At 40.2% G+C, this 10,377-nt stretch overlaps 1 pseudogene; it reads left to right on the plus strand.

The window, feature by feature from the left end:
* Window positions 1-946, plus strand: part of LOC102832075 — an 8,049-nt pseudogene extending 7,103 nt beyond the window's left edge.
* Window positions 947-10,377: the final 9,431 nt, after the last annotated feature.

A 10,377-nucleotide genomic window follows, 5' to 3' on the forward strand; every position in this document is an offset into this window, starting at 1 on the left:
TCTATAGAAAATAATAGGTGAGGGTAGAAATAGGAGTTGAGATTTGGAGTTGTGTTTTAAGGTTAATGTGACATTTTTAGAGCAATGAGGTTTGCTTACAGAAATCAGATATTGTCTAACTATGTAAAGGGGTACAAGGAAAATTTTTATATTCTTGATGCTCTATATTGAAATGATTAATATGCATGATTTAGATCACTCCTTTGAAAAGAATGATTAATAGATTGATGGTATAGAGTAGTATAAAAGCTGCTTGAGAATATGAAATAGGTAAGAGGAAAAATAAAATGTAGAGGTAAGAGGAGAAATAAAATGTAGAGGCAAGAGGGATAAAAAAATGTAAGATAAGAAGAGTCACCATTTAACAAAACCCATCAATCCTGTGAACTTCATTCTTCGCCAACGTCATACCTCCCTCTAGGACCCCCAAATAAGAGTGTCGGAGATGGCTTCCGACAGAGGCAGAGGTGGGGACATGAAGATGGGGAGCAGCTGAGGACTCTAGATTCATGGGAAAAGAGGGACTAAGAGCTGGCAGCCAGGAAGCAGACTTTCAGAATGCACCCTTTGGTGGTGTAAACTATTATATATGTCAGAGTGTTAAAAAGAAAAAGTAAAAAAAAAAAGAGCTAAAGTGAATAGAGAGAAACACTGTTAACTGATTGTACACGGAGGGGATTATAATCATTGTAATGAAACAAGGTGTATGATTTATTGAATGTAAAACTGATGATCTGCCTTGTAAGCTTTTATTCAATCCACAATAAAAATCTTAAAATAAATAACACTAATTTACATAGTGTATGATGAAGTTAAAGATAAAGTGGGGTTGGTGAATTAACAAAAGGAAGACATGAAATTGTACCAAAATATTTAAGGGAAGAAATAGAAATATACAAAGGAATTTCTGAAGGAAGAAGATGAATCAGATGATGATAACATATAACATTTATTTCAAAATCTATTCTATTTTAAATTTCTATTGTACTCCCATGTAAACTATTTAGCCCTGTGGATTATTACATGCCCACTAACCAATTATCAATAAATTTTTTTTCTTGTAAAATAAAAACAAAACTGAACTTATATTGAATATTATACTTGACAATTCCCTTTGTTCAATTTTCAAATTCAGGAAGAATCCTAGATTATGCTTGTCAATTTTTATTACTTGCTACACTAATTGTATGGGGCTGCAGGATAAGAACTGCAGTGCTAACAGAAAGTTGGTGGCTCAAACCCACCAGTTGCTACTTGGAAACCTTATACAGGGTTACTGTGAGTCAAAATCAACTCTACAGCACTTAAAAAACAACAACATATTAATATATGTTAACATTAAAAAAGGAGTCCTGGTGTGGCATTGTAGAATAAGTAGTAGACTGCCTACCAAATACCAGCAGTTCAAAGTCACTGGCTGCTTCTTGGAAACCCTATACAAGATTGCTATAAATTGGAACCTGTTCTATAACATTTAACAACATCACAAAATACAGAATATAAAATGAAACTACAGCATTTTCATGTTAGTTAAGGGTTTTAGTATTGGCTGTCTGTCAGATAATAGAAAAGTCAATCAATATTCACTTTTAATTAAATTATATGTATATTTTCCTATATACAGATATATATTTCCTGTATATGTTGCCTTCTCAGTCACAGCTATAAAAATAGTCTTCATCAGCAAGAAGACAAGATTTTTGTCACAAATGTGAACCAAAATTATTCCAACTTGTTGATATTCTTGACTAATATCATAAATATTTTTAATTCGTGGAAAAAATCTCCACCATAGTAGATAGCAACATCAAAATTTCTTATAAATTTCAAAGATTCAATTGCAGTACACACATACATATATAAACACTGGAAAAAAGATGAGGCTTTCTGCTCCTAAGAAGATTTTAAAAAGCCTTGGAAATCCCATACAGGGTTGTTATGAGTCGGAAATGACTGAACGGCACTTAACAACAACAATATAAACACACACACACACACACACACACACACATAAATCTAGATCATGTAAATGCAGTGAGTCATTTCTGCATATATATTTGCCTTCAAATAAATTTTTAAAGAATATGAAGACTTAATTATGAATTCATTATTATTTTCATTCTAGTGATGCATGAAATCAAAATGGTTTACACAATAAATTAACATTTTTACTCAAGAGAGTTCTCCAAAAAAGAAAAAAGAATATACAGAAACAACACAGAACTTTCAAAAATACTAAAATACTTCAAAATAACTGTATTGTTTCCTATTGCTGAGGAATAAATTCCAAAAATTTGCTAGCTATAAACAACATATATTTATTATCTCAAAATTTCCATGGTCAGGAGTCCCGGGCATAGTTTAGCTGGGTCCTCTGTTCTGAGTCTCACAGGGCTACATGCAATACAGATAGTACACAGATTGCACTTTAATGCAAAACGCAGAATTTTTTTTTTCAAGCTCATGTGATTTTGGACAGAATTCAGTTTCATGTAGTTGTAGAGACTGACACTAGTTTTGGTGACTGCTGAGCTCTGAAGAGGAGCTCTGGTTGCGGCGTAGTGGTTATGAATCAGGCTGTGAACCGCAAGTTCAGCAGTTCGAAACTACCAGCTGTTCCGCGGGAGAAAGACGAGGCTTTCTGCTCTACTAAAGATTTACAGCCTCGGAAACCCTGGACAGGGTCGCTATGAGTCATGACCGACTCCACAGCACATAACAACAACAACCATAATACTCAGGGCAGACACACCCTACCCCTACATTAATTGTTGGGGTTGACAGAGTCCCTACTCCACCCATCATCACAGAACACCTAGCATGCTCACTTCATGATACCCCATTCACACATGCCTTTCTAGTCCTACCCAAGTGTCCTACACCAATCCTAGGAGGAGACATTCTAGCCAAGTTCACATCCACCCTCATATTATACCCTATTAAAACTGCTACGCCTACCTCACTGCCTGGCTTGTTCTTGCCGTATGCTGCATCAGATTCTAAGCACTGTCTAAAAAGACCTCTCTAACCTCAATCTCTCACCCTTCAAAATGGGGATGACCTACTTCTATTAGGTCTCCACACCACATTCAACATCTACTCACCCACAAAGCAGTCTCAAACCTCTCCCCTTCATGCCTTCAATTATTCCATATGATTTTCATTGAAAATCCCAACTTTAAATTAGAATCTTGCCCCGCCCCCCAACCCTGTCTCCCTCCACCTTATAACCATGAGGGATCTCTCTCACTCATGTACGGAAGCTCTAGATTATCTCCCTCCTCTACCCCACATCTCCTCCATCCCACTGCCCCACCTGGATCATATATGGTTCATCAATGGCAATTCTATCACCTCACCTACAGGCCAAGGCCAAGCTGGCTATGCCATTGTATCTTCAGAGAGGGTAATTGAAGCCATGTCTCTTCCCTTTAACACAACCTCCCAAAAGGTTCCCCTATAAACAATTGTCCCCTAGTCATACAACTACTTCAAGCAGCAAAACTCCCAACACAAGCAGGAGTCATACACTGTAGGAGTTATCAATCCACCAATGACCCCATCTCATAGGGAAACAATAAGGTCAACCTACAAAGCAAAGCAAGTGGCAATGCTCCCCCCTCCATCCACACAAATGCTTGCGGTTCCCCCAATAACACCTCTCTATATATAACCCCCTTGAAACACAAGAATGGCTTATTCTCAAGGGACTGTACATTCTCCCCAGGTCAAAGGCCACACACATCCTCACAGATATACACAATATCCTTCACATAGGGCATGAACCCTTACTCCGCCTCCTACAATCCATATTTTACTGTCCCCAAATGCCCTCACTACTCCAAAAAATAACATGCCTCACTTGCTCAGTCACATCCCCACAGGGAGTATTGCACCCTAAATCATTTCCCGCCCATCAGGCCCGTGGCTGTCTGCCAGAAGAAAACTGGCAAATTGACTTCACACACACGCCCCCTCACAAAAAACACAAGTACCTCCTAACCCTGGTAGATACCTTGTCAGGATGGATCGAGGCCTTTCCTACCACCTCGGAGGGTGCCGCAGCAGTCACACACGCTCTTTTAACTGAAATGTTTCCGTGCTTCGGCCTCCCACACTCTATACAACCGGACAATGGTCCTGCCTCCATCTCCTGTATCACCCAACTCACTGTCCAAGCCCTCAACATTACCTGGAAACTCCACATCCCATACAGACCTCAATCATCTGGCAAGGTGGAAAGAGCAAATGGCCTTATAAAAACACAATTAATCAAGCTTTCTTTAGAGTTATACATGCCATGGACAGAATTACTTCCCACAGCACTAAGAAGACTAAGGTCAGCCCCCCGAAAACCCACCTTCTTAAGCCCATTTGAACTAATGTATGGAAGACCATTTCTCCTGGGAAACCTCCCAACCACCTCACCCCCACTTGCTGACTATATCCCAACCCTAAGTATGGTCCCTCATTTGTTGCGAACCCACGCAGACCAATTTCTACCCAAACCCCACCCAACCGAACAACAACACTTCCAGGTCCAACCTGGTGACCAGGTGTACCTGAAAACCCTCAACCCAAGTCCTTTACAACCAAAATGGGAAGGACCCCTCGAGGTCTTAGTTACCACCCCCACAGCAGCCAAATAAGCTGGCAGAGCTTCCTGGTTCCGTATGTCACACATAGAACTGGCACACACAGTTTCAGCCAATCTCAAATTGGATATTAACCCAGGCGTACCCCACTATATTCCTCTTTCGCAGGACTCACCAAGCTCAAACCCACCAGCATCCCAGAGGAATAAATGAATGACTCCTGCCTAGTCAACCGCTTTTCCTGCTTCCTCGACCAGGTGGTCCAGGACCTCCAGTGGTTCTTTCCAAAGGCTAACACTGCTGACGCTATCCTATTCTAGATCAAAGACCTAATTCTTCAGGGCACTCTATCTCTGATTTCTCACCAGAAGAAATCTCTCTGCTGACAGTCTCCTCTGCTGGCTAGCCCTACCTCCACTTACTCCCTTAGACATACCTCCATGTTAACTTGCCACCTGGCCTTCCTCGCCCCCTTCGGGACACTATATCATCCTTGCAGCAGGCCTCTTTGCTGTCTCACCCCGAGTGGCCTAGCCATTCTCGAATAATCTTTGCCTTACTCTTTCTCCTCATAGTGGGACTTATCATCATCCCAGTATGCTCTCCATACTCTTTATCTCAACCTTGATGATCAGATCGGGCCTTAGCCAAAATGACAAAACATGCTCAACCCCTCAGTCAGCCACAGACTGCTCCAGTGTCCTGACCTTTATGCACTCTGCTTGCTATCTGGGACAAACACCTGCCACCAAGCAGTTTTGAGGAATCGGAGTACGGTGCCTATCCAAACTCTCTAACTGCATGGCTTCCCAATCCACAGCTTGTAAAAGGAGATGTAAACAGGCTGTCTGCTGGGCATATCAAACCCAGATAGGGATGTCAGATGGGGGTGGGGGCGGTGGCAGATGCAGCGAGAAAAAGATCAGTGTAGAAGCCACAAGAAACTCACACAATGGCTGGACCCAGGATATAATGGGTTATGAACATGGCTAGATCCTGACAGCATCCACCAACCCCATCACATGCTAATCACTGAAATAGAAACCATAGTCAATAAAACCTCATGCTGGGTTTGTTTCCCTATAGGGACCTGGGGTACTCAGCCATTCCCGCTGACCCAGTCCCTAAATCATATCCTAATACAACCACCATATAGTACACAGGATCTCTCCTCAGGGAGACTGGCCTCAGTAATTCCCCAACCTCACCGGCATTCATAACCATGACAACATCATTAACCTTCCATCTCTCTCCCTTCCAAACTCCTGGTACACTGACTTAACAAAGGTAAGCAACCCAACATGTGGGTCAAAAGGAATATTTTTCTTATGTAGAAAAGATTTTCAAATGTCTGCCCACACAATACCTGTGTGGGGTCACATATTTAATCCCTGCGACCCGAATCTTAACCCCATCTGATTATCTGATTAGGAATATCCATACATCTATTACAAAAAAAAAATTATCAGAGGTCTTGAACAGGGACATGAAGAGGGTAACAGACACCCTGCATGTCTTACAAAATTAAGTTAAACAAACCATGGTTGGACCCTAATATCTTCCTGGTGGCCTTGGCACCTCCCTTTCCTAGGGTCATTAACTATAATCCTCCTGATACTGTTATTTGGCCCCTGCCTGTTTCGCTGTCTTCAAAATTTTCTTCAGGAATGCATGAGGGCCTTCACAAACCAGACAGTGGGTGAATTCCTCATGGCCAGATACCAACCATTGTCAAGCAACAGGACCAGCCAGCCAGCAAGATACATAGTTCCCTCCTCTTTGCCCCCTTCCAGCAGAAATTAACTCAGAAGAAATGACCTCCGCTCCTGTACCCATAACAACAAAAGGTTGGAATGACAGAATCCCTCAGCCACAAGCATAATAAAATGGCTGCTTACCACATTTTCGCTTTCCTTACCAGAACGTCTCTTCCTACTAGAACTTCCTCTCTTCCTACCAGCACATCATCCCTAGTCAACCTATCACCTATCTCCACTAATCTCAACCCTGCCCTCCTCTTCAACTAGTATAAAAATCCTTCCCCCTGAAATATCTCTCTCGCTTTCTTTCTGACCTCCATTAAAGCCTTACACATGGGTGTTTATGTTCCGGCTCATTCCATCTCACAGTAAGGAAATCAAGTGTGGTGATCATGAAAAAAAATTATCTACAGTTTGAGGTTTACATTTATTTTGCCAAAGTTAATACAAACCTAATAATACCACCAAAGCTCTGCTCCTTTAAAAAATAAAACATATTTTCTGAGGAAAACACAGTAGTTTCTGACACATAACATTATCCCTTAGAATTTTACAGAATGTGTGTTGAGAAATCACCACATAAGAAACCTCTGCCAGTTTCTTTTCCCAAAAAGTCTTCTTTTACAGATAATAGTTTTACATACTATTTATTGAAAAGACAACATTTACTCCCTTATTTTAGCACAGCTAGGCTATTCGCAGTTCTTCTATAAGACATCTGCTTTATACCTCAATCCCCTGCTTCTTTTCTATTCCAAATGTTCCCATTTCCAGGCTTTTCTTCCATTGCCTCTTACAGTGCACCAGTATGTGAGGACAGCCCCGAGAAGCAATAGACCTGAGCATTCATCCAAATGCCACCCTAAAAAATAGCTGGGGATGATGCTATGTAACAAACATGTTGTAAGGGGAGAAAACAATATTTTACTAATTATGTTGAAAGAAAATGCATTTTTAAAATACAAATCACATCTATACTATTTTTCTTTTGTGACTTTCATTTTCTGAACAATATCAACTATTTTATGTGTTTGTTTAGAAGGATGGTGGTGGTTATGTGCTGTGGAGCCAGTTCTGACTGATAGCGACCCTGTACAGGGTTTCCGAGGCTGCAAATCTTTATGGGAGCAGAAGGCCTCATTTTTCTCCCATGGAACAGCTAGTAGTTTCGAACTGCTGACCTTGCGGTTCACAATCTGAGTCGTAACCACTATGCTACTAGAGCTCCTTTTAGAAGGATGAGAGGTGTATATATGTATACACTCATTTATAAGCATCAAACACAGCTTTATCATGAGCAAATAACCATCTGGATTCAAAGACAAATGTTAACCATTTAATTAATTCTATCTATTCAAAGTACTAGGAGTCTTAGTGTGGTATGCAGGACAAAAACTGAACCACTAACCACGAGGTCAAGGGTTCAAACCCACCAGCCGCCATGTGTAAACCCTATACAGGGTCACTATGATTCAGAAATTACTTCACGGAGCTTAACAACAACAATGTTCAAAGTGCTAGGCTGCTAACTAAAAGGTTTGCAGCTGGAACCCACTGGCAGCTCCTCAGGAGAAGGATGTGGTAGTCAGTTTCCATAGACATTGTTGTTGTTGTTGTTGAGACCAGGATACAAGAGATCTCCAGCAATTTTGTTCTTCTTTGTTGTTAAGTGCCATCAAGTCGATTCTGACCTGTAGTGACCCTGTATAGGGTTTCCAAGGAGCAGCTGGTAAGCTTGAACCACCAACCTTGCAGTTCAAAACGACTTTGCAGTCTAATGCAGTAACCCAAAGCACCATACCAGGACTACCTTGTAAAGCGTATGAGATCTATTCTGTCCTACAGGGGTGCTACAGTCAGAATCAAGATGATGGCAATGGGCTTGGTTTGGCTTCTATTAAGATAACTTTGGATGTGGTCCTCTTACTGCAATTTGGTTCTCATTCACTAACTTGAGATTCACTAAATTGAGATTAAGAAATACCTGGACTGACCAAAAGATGAAGGTATCTTTCAGTCCACGTAAATTTGTTAAGAACCCAAAGTGCCGAAAGCAACTATTTGCTACCAATTCTGATTTCCAGGGACCCTATGTGTGTCAGAGTAAAACTATATTTCATAGGACTTTCAGTACCTGATTTTTTTCAAGTTTTTATCATCATAGGTTAATTATGTCTAATCTAGAATTTTATATATATTAGAATTACAAATGTGTTTCTTTTTGGGACTGATCTATTTCACTTCTCATGTTTTTGAAATTCAGCATTTTGTTGTGTGTCGGTAATGCTTTCCTTTTTATTGCTGAGTATTCTCCCCATGTGAACACGCCACGATGTATCTACCTATTCTTCTATTATGGCCATCTTGACTGCTTCTAGTTTTGTACACAACTTTTGATAGGCTTCCATTATTTAGTTTTATGATCTTTTCTTCAATTTTCATACAAATTGAAGTAAAACAATAACAACAAGATAAAACACATATTGTAGAATTGTTATAATAGTGATTGTCTTCACAGATACCTCAATTTGAAATTTGAATGAAGATGACATTGGTGTCACTACAGGGGCCCAAAAGGTACAGATGAGCCAGGTGACACTGTCAGAGGGGATGAACCAAAATGACAGCCTTAAATTTTTGTGCAATGTTTCAACAGAAATTCATTATTTTTAATAAAAATATTCATGTTTATAGTTTTAAAAAAACAAATCATATTGCTAGGTCTTTCTACCAATATGTACTTAGATAGACTCAACCCTCAAACCTTTAGGTTAGCAACTGAATGCATTAAATTTTGCACCACCCAGGGGTTCCAAACTATTGAAAGGGAATTATTATCCATCCCTCTCAGTTGAAAGAACTATTATCAGAACATATTTAATCAGACAAATTCATTTATTCATATAACAAACTTACTGAGGGACTGAGGGTTTACTCTACTGAAGCAGTGTTCTGGGAGCTAGAGCTGAGGCAATGACTGTTGTTGTTGTTTGAACCACCAACTTTGTGGCTAGCAGTCCATTGCTGATCCTGCTGCTCTAAGATCTCAAGGAGCTTCATGTTATGAGAAAAGACCAAAAGTGAACACAGAAATACAAAATATAGTATGTAAAGTGGGAATGGGTACTAGGTAAAAATATACATCAAGAAAAGAAGATAGGGAGTAATGTAACAGGCTAACCACTTTTATAAAAGGTGGTCATGGACGGTCTCAGGAAGATCGTAACTTTGGAGAAAATCCTCAGCAGGTGAAGGAGTGAGCCACATGGATACTCAGAGGTAATGTTCGATTTGATGGTGTCACTGGTCCCGGAGCTAAAATCATCAGAAACGACAGTGGTGGAAGGACAGATTATAGAATCTAGAGATAACTCCAAGTTAAGATAGTGCATGAATGTGTGGTATAGACTGACATGAGATTTGTAAAATGTAAAGGAAGCAGTCTTGGAAGAAGTGCAGCCAGTTGCTCCTTAGAGCATTTGCGAAGATAAACCAGTGTTTCCTTCAGTTGTGCATAGGGTCATTATGAGTCAGAACCAACTCAACAGCATGTAACAACAACAATGATCCCTTTTGTTTGAAATACTATTTTGCCTTCCCCATCTTTTTTTAGGGGGGAAACTTTTTAAAAAAAGGAAAATATACTAATACCTATAGAAAAATGAGTAAATTTATGACAATCAACAAAGATTCATAGAGTCATTATTTAATTTAAGGCTGACATATTACCAACTCCTTTAAAGGCCCAGATTGCTCTGAATTGGAATTGATGTAGTGGTTAGCAATCAGGCTGTGGACTGCAAGGTCAGCAGTTCGAAACTACCAGCTGTTCCATGGGAGAAAGAGAAGGGTTTCTGCTCCCGTAAAGATTTACAGCCTTGAAAACCCTGTACAGGGTCGCTATGAGTCAGAACCGACTCCACGGCACATAACCACCACCAGGGACCCTGTTGTGGTGCTATAGGATAAGTACTGGACTGCTGACTGTGCTAGCCACTAATTTTACAAGGAGATATAATTCT

This window comes from Chrysochloris asiatica, unplaced genomic scaffold (assembly GCF_000296735.1).
Source record: "Chrysochloris asiatica unplaced genomic scaffold, ChrAsi1.0 scaffold00276, whole genome shotgun sequence".
Classification (NCBI taxonomy): Eukaryota; Metazoa; Chordata; class Mammalia; order Afrosoricida; family Chrysochloridae; genus Chrysochloris; species Chrysochloris asiatica.